Consider the following 14,025-nt stretch of genomic DNA (forward strand, 5'->3'; position numbering starts at 1 on the left):
TGGCAGATTTAATATTAACTTAGTCAAATTAATTAAAGTAATCAAACTCAATATTAAGAGTCAATAGACAGATTCAATTTATCGTCCATAGATGTTCAATAATTTCGAAAACAAGAAATATGTGGAATCTTCTCTGCATGTAGGCACATGTAACGTGTACATGTGCATATTGATGCAAACAATTAAGTTTCTCTTGCGAAAGATAATCGCGCGTCGGAGTGCGCGCTGAGACACTTTGGACACGTGATTAATCCTTTGCGAATCCGCTTGAGACACTTCCGGAATGGAACCGGGCGCTAACGATAGGGCCTCGCAACGCGAATTCAGACCGTGGCAGACACGCGCGGTAACTCAGTTACGAGCGCATTGTAATTCCCTTTGGTGTCCACGCGTACGCCATCCGGATACCATCGATCTCTCGCCCCTCGTTTATTCCGTCATTCGAGGGACGCCGCGATTAATTTCAGCGCGAGCGCTCGAGCGGCCGTTCATTATCGGGCGTAAACGCGTTACCACGCGTGTACGCGAGCGCGTGCAATTTTAACGACGGGCACAAATCGCCCGACGTTCCTTTTAATTATGCGCTTTCCGGATCAGCCAAACAGCCGTTGCCTGAAACACATCTACACGCACGCACGCACTCACCCATGCACACTTGTGCGTACAGACGCGCATATCCACGCACCAGACACGCGTATGAACAGACAAAGTGGACAGCACAGTAAACGACGACAGGTGTAGAAGACATTTCCACGACACGAAGTACGAAAAGTGATCACTTGACAATTTCCAAGGAACCGGCCCTATTAATCATCTAACATTATAACATTAAAACGCCCCGACAACGTCCCGGACACTCTCGAAACCGAGTTCGATCTTCGGCTCTCGCTTAAGGCATCCCGAAAGCGCGGCGCGAGCGACGCGCGTTTCTCTTTCTCTCGTTCTCGTTTTTCCTATTTATTTATTTTATTTATTTTATTTTCTGCCCCTCGCGCGGAGTCGCGCGCGAATCGATCGAGATCACGCGCGAGATCGGGGATCGGAACAGTCCGCTCGTGCGAATCGTCCTCGCTTTCTTGTCGCCTCTTTGTACTTAATATCACTATTATTCGTTACGTCGCCTACTAAGATTTTATTGACTCGGTATTGACTCGTTTTCTCCATCCTTGAGCGATCACGGTTTTCTCTCCTCTCTCTGTCTCTCTCCCTCTCTGTATCTGCATTCCTCGATCTCGGTTTCTCTCGATCGCATTCGCCGCGCTCTTCGTAACGCAAGAGCAACGGAAACTTCGCGTGATCGCGAGATAATTTGACGGCGCGTTGTGTAGTAATTCATATTAAATTCATTTGACTCACACTTGATTCTCAAAAATTTATACTCGTTTATTATTGCTTATTGTTGCTCCATAAGCTGGAAAATACTGGTAAATATAATACAATATATCAGAGAATAAATTATCTATATATTATTTACGATTAACGAGAGAGATTTTGTATAAAGTTTGAGATCTATTTCATATATTATTTAAAAAATTGTGTTTTCTCTCATAATATACAAATATCAACTTGAATAGTTGTTACATCCTCTGCCGGAACGCCGCTTTCTTAGCGCCGTCAAATTAAATCGCAATCGCCGAAAAAGTAATCCGATAAGTAACCGAACATCGAAACATTCCGCGCTTTGGATTGGCTCAGGCATTTGTACATTCGCTTGGACATTACACGTAAAATTATTCTAGGTCGAGTATTGCTTTGCCCTGATTCTCGAGCGCGATCGTTAACGGTCGCTCTACTAGACGCGAGACGAGCTTCGTGAGTTTCTCAATTACTCGCCCGCGCGTTCTGAAGAGTATCAAAAGGGTGTTCTGCGTTTCTCATCGGCATAATTTATCGGGAGGAATTTCGCAAACAGCCGAGACATATTTATTGTGATCCGTAACGTCGTTCTCGCAATGCGAACGTCACCGACCGCGAAATAATTCATTTCTTCCGCCCTCGTTAATTCTCGTTATTGCTTTTTGGTTTGACGCGCGAGTTACTCGGCTTCGCTGAAGGATAAATCGAGTCTCTCGCGTGGACTCGCGCGCGATGAACAAAACTCCTCTCGATCGTTTCGGATAAAAATTGCTTTGGTGTTCATTTGGTGCGTTTATGTCGGAAACTACGTACACACGGCACGCTTCGTCGCGAAGCTGCATGATCGAAATGATCAGACTATTCGAGGAGCGTGGGAGATGCACTCTTTACCATTCTTGCGAAAATAAGGGACGAACTTTCGTAAATATCGCGCAGTTTCCGGCGCCGAAACTTGGGTCGACCGAACGCCCATTATCTACTTAAAGTTTCCTTTGCTGCGAAATGCATGACCGAACTGGCGAATGCACTCTCTCGAAGCTTAATCCACCATAAATGACGTTTCCATTTTTCATGTGTCTCGTCTCACAAGTCTTCTACGTTCCGGCGAAAACCCGATATTTACGGAAACTGTGGTATTTACGAATTAATGTTGCCATTTGCATTCGCGCGGGATACCTTTTCCAGTTCCTGAAATTTTTATTTTATTAATGTGTCAATTTTACGGATAGTCAGAATATGTAATTTCAGTTTGTCAGCGTAAGCGACGTTCTTGAATTTTCAAATTTAAAAGCTTTGTCAGTATCTTAATTAATGAAAATTGATTCGTGCATTTAAGAAAATGTCATGTGATTGTATCTCCATTTAGAGTTTTTTCATCGCCGATAAGAGATATTTGATTTATTTCTTTATATTTTTATGTACATGTGACATACTTTTGACATTTTCTCGAGTTTACTGGAAAAGATCTCGACACGGGCAAGATATTGTTATCAACATCATCATCTAGCAACAAAAATAAGGAATAACCAAAACCGGTTGTTTGACCGACAAATGCGGATTAATGTCGCATTAATGAACTCATATACGGTATACTTATCGGATATAATCGACGAAAAAGTAAATCAAAGATCTTCACGCCGATATTTATCGAATATTGGCCCGACTGGGGACCCAGCTCTCGCCAGTATAACATTATTTATAATAGTTTACTTCATCTTGCTGCTTACACAATACGCTTTAAGTGCTGATTTCGTTTAAATATTCCTTTATACCGCTACATCCTAGTACTCATGACATATCGTTGTGTGTGTATGTGTGTATGTATATATCGCCTATTTTATATATATATTCATTTATTTATATATTTATATACATATTCTTCTCTCATTACGCGGCGGAAAGAAAACGCGGACGAGACTGAAACCGATGCTAATAATAACGATATTAAATAATATTCTTGCGATATCGATGATATCTTTATAGTCGAGTCGTCCTAATATACGTACGTCTATGTTTTTTGTGTTTGTGTGAGTGTACGTGTATGCATGTATAATCGGATGAATCCACGCGTATATCGTGTGCTGAATGTCGCTGCAATACGTCGGCGATGCATGTCCGCGAAATAACGCGTTCTCCATTAATGTTCCGGTGTGACACGGGTGCCTCTCTCAGTATTCATTGAGCGTAAGAACGCGAATCGATCCCCGGTGGGATAATTATCGCCTCGACTTTCGATTTTCCCGGCGCACCGCCCGTGACTTTCACCCCGCGTGAAAATGAAGTCTCTCTCTCTTTCCTTTCCTCTGTCGGTTTCCTCTTCCGATTTCCACCTTCGTGATCGTCTCGACTCGCCGCGATAATTCGCGAAATGAACACCAGAACCGGAAGTGGCCGCGGTGCCATGTCGTAACGAACGTATAGAGCGACGAGGAGGCTCACGCAATCGCATAACGCGAATATTCCGTTCCGGCGCGTAATCGCGTGAGGTAACGGCTCACCATCGCGATAGACATCTGTAATCTAATAATTTCTCCATCGTACCACGTACGTCGTTGCGGACGTCTCGGAAACGCCGTCACTGGATAAGTTTCTACCCGGAATCGATTATTCGGGCCGCGCGATAATCCGTCGTCCTCTTTGTCGGAAGTTATTATATTTTCGCGACGACGAGCGTATTCTCGCGCCTCGCGGATCAATTGGCGAAGACTGAATAATGCAGCGAGCGAGTCCATCTCTCTTGCTATATTTGATCAGTTTCAAGTTTCCGGATCTAATTGAGGGCAATAATAATTTATTTCGCGCGCACAGAGAATCTGTTCGCCATGTGACGCGGTCGCCGCAATTATCTTCGAGCCATTTCTGACAATCCGACAGATAGAAAACTAGAGGCAGCAGCCTTTATTCCGGATTCATCAGAATTTTTAGGATTTCTGAGAATTAAGATGTGACTGATTAGCCTTGTTCGGTGTTCTCGTCTTAATCAATAGGGGGGATTTGATTACGGCGGCTTGTTATGTACTTAACACTAAACTAGATTCTGAACACATCGATCTCTAAGTGTTGTGCTGTTAAGCGCATTTTACCGTCAACGGAGAAGGGCCCGGAGTAGACCCGGGATCTTCGAAAGTTCGATGAGCAACGCGAATCCTCGCGCCTAAGGATGCTTACGATACATTTCTAATTTCAAACTGTCGCCAATATGCTGAGCATTTTTAAATTAAATACTCTAAAATTAATTTAATATTTAATAATCCGTTCTGATAATAACGACTGACAAACGTTACGCGATAATTAAAATACATTGAAATTAATTATACTATACATTAGGTTTTACTTACGTTACGTATGGATTTTCTCGTTAATTCTATTGTTGCTTTCGTTCATTGTTATAAATGATATATAGCATCGCAAAGTATTGACACGTTTGAAACAAGCATATAATAGTTAACATTATCAATATTGCATCATGAATGTAAGCATCCCTGTTACGTTACGGATTAAATTGGACCTCGATGTTTCCTCGCTATGCAAAAGTCAGATCTATCTATGTCTGGCCTTTCAATTTTGCCAGGATTCCATTCTATCGCACGCGTAATCCTGCGAAATGTCAGCGTAAATGGTGATTACATTATAATGACACTGATAGATGGTAGTAATATGCAATGTAAATTATATAACGCGCATTAGTGCTTCAGTTATTCCGACTATCGGACACAGTGTTTGCGAATATCTGCGAAGTAATTAACACAATATTATTTCACGCCTTGATTATGGCACGATGTGTAATTAGCGATGTAAAATGCAACCGAAACGCGTAACGTGCTCGCATCTCATACGGCGTTCAAAATAAACTGATTGCGAGAAAGTAAACTGAGGAGTAGTTCTTCCAGATGTGCTACTAATGCAGCAACTTTCCTCGAATCCGCTTATTAATCGTAGTTTGGTCACCATAACTATAATATTTGTGCTGTAATATTTCCTATGAAATATTTGATTTTTCCTTTAAGGAATTCGGTCCATTGTTCTTCTTGCAATGTTTCGCACGCACACTGTTCAATATTTTCTATTACTTAATATTCTGAATAATTATAAAACTTGAACGGCTAACAAATGAAAAAATGATCAAGGCTCTTTTTGGAAGGATCGCAAAGTGTGTCGTGCGTTTATTTCATTCGTGCCTAGCATTGCTCTCTCGCTTTGTCTAATTAAGAAAAGAATCTATTGCGAGAGGAATCTGAATCTACCGAGAAAAAGGAAGCGGCTGCCAAAATCGCTCACGTTCGTCGCAATGACAAACTGCGTTGATTTGTTGCTCGGTTAGTTGGTCAGTCGGCTGCAGGATTAATCACAATCATCGAGTGGACCGATAGTTAGCCACAGTAACTATGTAATTTGCCCAATCGATTTAATGTTTAGCCGAGCAAATTCCGCGCGCGTTCGAGCGAAGTTCCGCTGCGGCGCAACCGCTTCCCTTCCTCGGTGGTGAACCCAAAAACCGGCGGGGGGCGCAGGCAGGGTGAATGGCATTTTCCTCGCCGTGCGAAATTCGTCGCCGCCTTAGGCGAGTTTCACTTCCGGCCGCTGAACAATCGTGCGCGTTACGGTGTTTAGCATTAATGCCGCCAGCATATCCGCATTTTCCCCCAAGGATCCCGAGTCGAAATTTTAGTTCTACATTGAACCTCGAATTCTTCATCCGAGGCGTTACTCAGCGTCTATTTAGCTACTACTTTAACACTAAAATATGTCCGAAATTTCCTTTTTTGCCACTAGAGCGTCAAAGCAGGTTACGATCAAGATTATAGCCGAATGTTGCAGGATCAAAATAGCATCTTAACATCTGTTTGTAGGAGTTTGAGTTTCAATGTAAGAGTTCTAGGTTCTATTTTCCTAAAAGTAGGTTCGTACGACTGCTAAAAGCATTAAAGTAGGCGCAAAATTTCGACTCGGGATATTCCGTGACACAGCCCGAGTCGAAATTTTAGTTCTACATTGAACCTCGAATTCTTCATTTAAGGCGTTACTCAGCGTCGAAATTTTAGTTCTACATTGAGCCTCGAATTCTTCATTTGAGGCGTTATTCAGCGTCTATTTAGCTACTACTTTAACACTAAAATATGTCCGAAATTTCCTTTTTTGCCGCTAGAACGTCAAAGCAGGTTACGATCAAGATTACAGCCGAATGTTGCAGGATCAAAATAGCATCTTAACATCTGTTTGTAGGAGTTTGAGTTTCAATGTAAGAGTTCTAGGTTCTATTTTCCTAAAAGTAGGTTCGTACGACTGCTAAAAGCATTAAAGTAGGCGCAAAATTTCGACTCGGGATATTCCGTGACACAGCCCGAGTCGAAATTTTAGTTCTACATTGAACCTCGAATTCTTCATTTGAGGCGTTATTCAGCGTCTATTTAGCTACTACTTTAACACTAAAATATGTCCGAAATTTCCTTTTTTGCCGCTAGAACGTCAAAGCAGGTTACGATAAAGATTATAGCCGAATGTTGCAGGGTCAAAATAGCATCTTAACATCTGTTTGTAGGAGTTTGAGTTTCATTGTAAGAGTTCTAGGTTCTATTTTCCTAAAAGTAGGTTCGTGCGATTGCTAAAAGCATTAAAGTAGGCGCAAAATTTCGACTCGGGATATTCCGTGACACAGCCCGAGTCGAAATTTTAGTTCTACATTGAACCTCGAATTCTTCATTTGAGGCGTTACTCAGCGTCTATTTAGCTACTACTTTAACACTAAAATATGTCCGAAATTTCCTTTTTTGCCGCTAGAACGTCAAAGCAGGTTACGATCAAGATTATAGCCGAATGTTGCAGGATCAAAATAACATCTTAACATCTGTTTGTAGGAGTTTGAGTTTCATTGTAAGAGTTCTAGGTTCTATTTTCCTAAAAGTAGGTTCGTACGACTGCTAAAAGCATTAAAGTAGGCGCAAAATTTCGACTCGGGATATTCCGTGACACAGCCCGAGTCGAAATTTTAGTTCTACATTGAACCTCGAATTCTTCATTTGAGGCGTTACTCAGCGTCTATTTAGCTACTACTTTAACACTAAAATATGTCCGAAATTTCCTTTTTTGCCGCTAGAACGTCAAAGCAGGTTACGATAAAGATTATAGCCGAATGTTGCAGGGTCAAAATAGCATCTTAACATCTGTTTGTAGGAGTTTGAGTTTCAATGTAAGAGTTCTAGGTTCTATTTTCCTAAAAGTAGGTTCGTGCGATTGCTAAAAGCATTAAAGTAGGCGCAAAATTTCGACTCGGGATATTCCGTGACACAGCCCGAGTCGAAATTTTAGTTCTACATTGAACCTCGAATTCTTCATTTGAGGCGTTACTCAGCGTCTATTTAGCTACTACTTTAACACTAAAATATGTCCGAAATTTCCTTTTTTGCCGCTAGAACGTCAAAGCAGGTTACGATCAAGATTATAGCCGAATGTTGCAGGATCAAAATAACATCTTAACATCTGTTTGTAGGAGTTTGAGTTTCATTGTAAGAGTTCTAGGTTCTATTTTCCTAAAAGTAGGTTCGTACGACTGCTAAAAGCATTAAAGTAGGCGCAAAATTTCGACTCGGGATATTCCGTGACACAGCCCGAGTCGAAATTTTAGTTCTACATTGAACCTCGAATTCTTCATTTGAGGCGTTACTCAGCGTCTATTTAGCTACTACTTTAACACTAAAATATGTCCGAAATTTCCTTTTTTGCCGCTAGAACGTCAAAGCAGGTTACGATAAAGATTATAGCCGAATGTTGCAGGGTCAAAATAGCATCTTAACATCTGTTTGTAGGAGTTTGAGTTTCAATGTAAGAGTTCTAGGTTCTATTTTCCTAAAAATAGGTTCGTGCGATTGCTAAAAGCATTAAAGTAGGCGCAAAATTTCGACTCGGGATATTCCGTGACACAGCCCGAGTCGAAATTTTAGTTCTACATTGAACCTCGAATTCTTCATTTGAGGCGTTATTCAGCGTCTATTTAGCTACTACTTTAACACTAAAATATGTCCGAAATTTCCTTTTTTGCCGCTAGAACGTCAAAGCAGGTTACGATAAAGATTATAGCCGAATGTTGCAGGGTCAAAGTAGCATCTTAACATCTGTTTGTAGGAGTTTGAGTTTCATTGTAAGAGTTCTAGGTTCTATTTTCCTAAAAGTAGGTTCGTACGACTGCTAAAAGCATTAAAGTAGGCGCAAAATTTCGACTCGGGATATTCCGTGACACAGCCCGAGTCGAAATTTTAGTTCTACATTGAACCTCGAATTCTTCATTTGAGGCGTTATTCAGCGTCTATTTAGCTACTACTTTAACACTAAAATATGTCCGAAATTTCCTTTTTTGCCGCTAGAACGTCAAAGCAGGTTACGATAAAGATTATAGCCGAATGTTGCAGGGTCAAAATAGCATCTTAGCATCTGTTTGTAGGAGTTTGAGTTTCATTGTAAGAGTTCTAGGTTCTATTTTCCTAAAAGTAGGTTCGTGCGATTGCTAAAAGCATTAAAGTAGGCGCAAAATTTCGACTCGGGATATTCCGTGACACAGCCCGAGTCGAAATTTTAGTTCTACATTGAACCTCGAATTCTTCATCCGAAGCGTTATTCAGCGTCTATTTAGCTACTACTTTAACACTAAAATATGTCCGAAATTTCCTTTTTTGCCGCTAGAGCGTCAAAGCAGGTTACGATCAAGATTACAGCCGAATGCTGCAGGGTCAAAATAGCATCTTAACATCTGTTTGTAGGAGTTTGAGTTTCAATGTAAGAGTTCTAGGTTCTATTTTCCTAAAAGTAGGTTCGTGCGATTGCTAAAAGCATTAAAGTAGGCGCAAAATTTCGACTCGGGAGACTCATCGATTTCTTTCATTCTTAATTAAAGAAAAAAGAATTTTTAAATCGCGCCCCGCAAAAGGTACAGAGCGATAACGATTCGCCTGCGTAAGCTGTTCAATGAATTCTGAAAATGAAAGGATAAATTTTCCAGTGTTACAGGAAATTTTTCAATTCAATGTTAGCGCAACGGACAGCATTGACGCATGCGCTCGATCGTATAATATGTTACATTGTCTTCTGCCTTCGGTAGTAGTGTACAAAAGTATCGATTTACGGGATACGCGCCGCTCAGCTCGTCACCAGCAAAACGACATGGGAATTACTCGTCGTTTAGCGCGCGCCACGTGTCATGCGATCTTCGTTTACGATGGATGGTGCATGTGTAGGTGCGTGTGCGCGTATCCATGTGTCGCGTGTCTTTTGGAAATTACGCAGCTTGTCAAGTCGCCGCCAATTAGTACGGATTGCATCGAGACACGTATCGACGGCGACGATATCGATCGGCAATGCCGAGCGAGTGCCAAGTCGGATTCGTGAATCGGATTCCTTTTTCAATAAAAAAAACTCGCTCGAGATCGCAGCCTCCGCCAGTTTGACGTCGCCAACGTTTGATTCCAAAAGGAGCGATTATTATCGCGCCGGTTTTGTTGCGAGGCGTGGTTTTTTAAATCTTTCTCAATTCTATTTTATTATAATTTTAGTCAGATGCCATACTTAAACGATCACAATAAATGCCATGATCGCGCAACATTTAATTCGACGAAGACTCTGCTTGATGAATCCGATTTCTGCGTCTCGCTCGCGAAAACGCACTCAATACGGCGAGCTAGCGAACGAGAGGATGGGAAAAGGGTAGTTTCGTGACAACGTTTACGGAAACGCGCGTTCATACAAACGCGTGCGTGACCTCGCGAATTAAAACGGGCTAAACGGCGTGAACGGAATCGCAATTAAATCAAAGGTAAATCGAAATATACATATATAAAAGGACGCTTGTGGGCGGGCGCGCGACGCGGCCGGATATTGCAATTAAATCAAAGGTAAATTGGAGCGAAATGACGGCCGAGTGCGGCGCGGTCTAAATTAAAGTTAAATCAAAAGTAGATTAAAACACAAAATGACGCGCGAGCGCGAACTCGCCCCGGAGAGATGCGCCCGTGAATTAAAACAATGTCGGGTTTCATTGGCAACCAGCGGGATGGGGGAGGATGGGGGATAAGGGAGATTCGGGGCTTTAATTTATATCACGCTGAGATTAAGCGGCGATTTGAGAGCGGTTGATAAAAAATACGGCGGCAACCGGAATTCCGTCGGGTTCTTGGGACGCGGGTGTGATTAAGCGGAAACGAGTTGGTCATACTCACAAGAGGAAATCCCACGAGAGTGACGAGTGTGCGAAAATCGGTCACGATGAACGAACGAAGCGTACGAGCGGGGAAAGCGCGCGGAAAGCCGTTTTCGCGCCGCCGCGGCAGGCTCGCCAATCGGAGCGTACGACAGCTCGACCGAAATTTCCCGGTCGTGCGACCTTAAAATCACGGAAGTGCAAGGACTTGAGGCTAGGAGAGTAGGAGGAAATCGCAGAGTAGTCTCGAGAGGACTGTCGCGTGGAAAAATGTGAATGTGTGTGTGTATTATATGTGTATTCGTTGTACAATGTGCGTGCGCGCGTAAAAGAATTAATTGCGCGAATCGCGAGATCCGCACACGCGCGCTTGCAGTTTTGTTACCCGCAGAAGCGGATGCATGTGGTACCACGAAGAGTGTAACGTATCAACGTCGAGTTTTTCCGACCTCGACTTCTCTCGAACACGCCATGAGAAGGCTTTCCCTCGGGAGCCAAGATTTTCCAGATCGAAGCGGGAAGTACGAAAGAGGAGGATTCAAGTTCCGAGTCGAACGAAAGGGCTCTCCGCTTGCGCGCGCGTTTCGTCCCTCCTGCCGGGCCGCTAATCGTTATAGACGATATATATCGGGCGATTAGACTAACTTTGGTGCGTGGACTGCTAGGTACCGTTACCATTACGTTGTAGTAATACTCATTAATGCATAATGCACTGTACAAATGTAATTTTAAGTGGTCTCTTGTTGTGCGACGATGCCCGCGCGTTTCTCGTGCGTTCTATCTACTTGCATCATCATCGTCATCACGAAAGCGATAAGAGCCCTTTGAGCTTTGACGTGCGACCGCCACTAGTGACGAAATTTGATTAACATCTATAATATAGATAATTAATAAACTTAATGTAATATATAAGATTTAATTTCATCTGAATCTCTCAAGAAAATCTCGTATATCATTAATAATAGTGATAAAACGTTGCAAAACGGAGAGACTCTAGTAACCGATTATCTTATCAACTGTGACTAGGTATGTTATTTGTTCAATTTTTTAAAGTATAGTTAAAAAATAGATAACCATACATGCGTCGATAGTGCGCTTTTATGCAGAAGAGCCCTTCGTCCGACGCAATCGAGTATATATAGTATCGATATAGTACAGTATAACAGCATAGAAGTTTACGTCTTACGTATATCACTATAATCCCGCGATTAAAGAGCGCAAGAGTAAGATAGAGATTATTTACAATCGCGTCGGCTAATGAGACGCGTTTAATTTTCCTGTTCTACGGCCGATTAGAGCCCCTACTGCTATAAGTATCTCCGCCGCATCTGCCTCTCTTTTATCAATAAATATACCATCAAATTTAATGTGTCGTTTAACTATATTCTGTCTCTTTTATGTTTTTTTGTACACACTTTTTTGAGCACCTCTAACTAACGTCGACGATAACAGGGTTGAGCTTGAAAACCGGAGAACGGTTCCTCTCCGAACTATCGGCGAGGCTCGTGAAATCCGCTATAGGAGCAGCCGCTCTCTTTCTCTCTCTCTCTCTCTCTCTCTTGACACTTTTAAGGCAATGGTATATTCGCGAAAGTGCAGCGAGAGAAACGCAAGGTATGGCGATCGCCGCGTCAGATTTTCGGAAAGTCCAGAGGAAATCGAGAAAATTGAGATACGCTAGATAGATTAAAGATTCATAGAAAGAATAAGAATGTGTGTGTTCGTATAGATCATAGAAAAAGATTTGGTGTTTCGATTGAGTACGTGACGTCACTCTGCAGTAAGAACCGCGTAAGCGTCGACGAACAATTTTATGAGATCGTTAATTTTAGCGAAAATGGGGAGAAATTGTAATGGAGTTGATCACAGGATAATTTCTAGTTTCTTAATAGTTTCTTAACAGTTAAATTCGAATTAAGCAGCATCCTATCTTCGAAAAGGGCGGGGAGGGAAGGTATTCGTGGTTTTAATAAATTCTTTAATTGTTCTCCTACAAATCTCATTCCTACAGTCGCGATCTCTACGCTTAAACGGTCTAGAAAAATAAATCGGCGGGACCGAATTCCGCGGTGCGGAAATGACTCTTCCTCCTCTTTTATCGCGTAACAATTAATCGCGTAGAAAATAAACTAAGAAGAACAAAAAGGAGGAACTTGACTAGACGACTGTCTAACGAACCGGCGCAATTCCCGCAACGAACCCTCGCCGTCCACTAATTGCGACTATAGCCACCGACTGTCATTCTGGAATCGGCGCTTCACAGCTGTTCGGTTTCTACGCTCATCTACAAATCGTGCGAAAACAAGTCGATATGCTCCCTTTCGTTCTTAACTCCCTTTTAAAAAGCTCCGGTTTGCTTTTATTTTTCTTCGCATAATTTAAGTGTCTGACGAGCACTTTCTGTCTTTATACACGCTCGAACTATGGACTTGGGACTATGTACAGGATGTCCTGCTCGCGATAGTAAAATCCAAATCAACACGTTTCCGAAATTCGCATTTAAAATCGACATTAAAGAAACGTAAATCTTCGTGCACAGTTGGCTAATTTTATAAACAAGTCCTTGTATATATAAATACAAAATATATGTTGTATTGTTCATTTAATTCTTTCTTCGACCATCTGTTAATAATTATTTTGCTGAGAAATTGAATACAGTTGACAAAATTTATGAGACTGAAGAATTTTAAAACAAGTACAGCTAGCAATATTGCAACAGAACGGAATAAAATGGCAACTTTTGAGTAGAGTTAAAGGATCGGTTATTAACTGCGTCGCCTTTTTTGATAAAGTCGAAAATGTGTTTCTTTCGGGATTTATCTCCACCATCAGCGAGGACGTTCTGTTTATACGCATATGTATAATATATGAATGTATGCTATGCATATACATAAGCGCGAACCGGAAGTTTGGGTGTATCGACTAATTACTGTACACGCGAGACTAGGCTTAGGTAAAGTCGCTCGGAGTGACGGCGTTCTTGCTCTTTTATAAATCGGAACGGAAATTGCACACTTGCTTGAGTATTTTTACACTTGTAATACATGGATGTCGATCGTTGTATCGAGTCGTTGTACTAGCGCAATAATAATAACGCTAATAGCGATAGTAATAAATAATAATAAGTAATAATGATAAAAATAATATCAATAATAATAAAACTAATACATAATAATACATAAAACAGGTTGCCAAGAAATTAATGACGCGCGTAGAACGCAGCAATGAATCATGAAACCGAGAAATGAGAGTAATCGAAATTCACACATTTTCGTACATCTGAAAGAATTCTCGCGCACGTCGTAAAACACGATTTGTGCACGAAAGCTACAAACATTATATCCTCACGCGATGCAATATCTTGACAACCCGGTAATAAAAATACAGGAACAAATCATTACGCCAGCGAACAAAAGACAATCACGCTGTTTATCGAAAGTTAAGGAGCATAAAAAGATGCATAAGGAATTTGATTGGTCCATTTC

The sequence above is a fragment of the Ooceraea biroi genome, chromosome 9 (genome assembly GCF_003672135.1).
Source record: "Ooceraea biroi isolate clonal line C1 chromosome 9, Obir_v5.4, whole genome shotgun sequence".
NCBI classification, from domain to species: domain Eukaryota; kingdom Metazoa; phylum Arthropoda; class Insecta; order Hymenoptera; family Formicidae; genus Ooceraea; species Ooceraea biroi.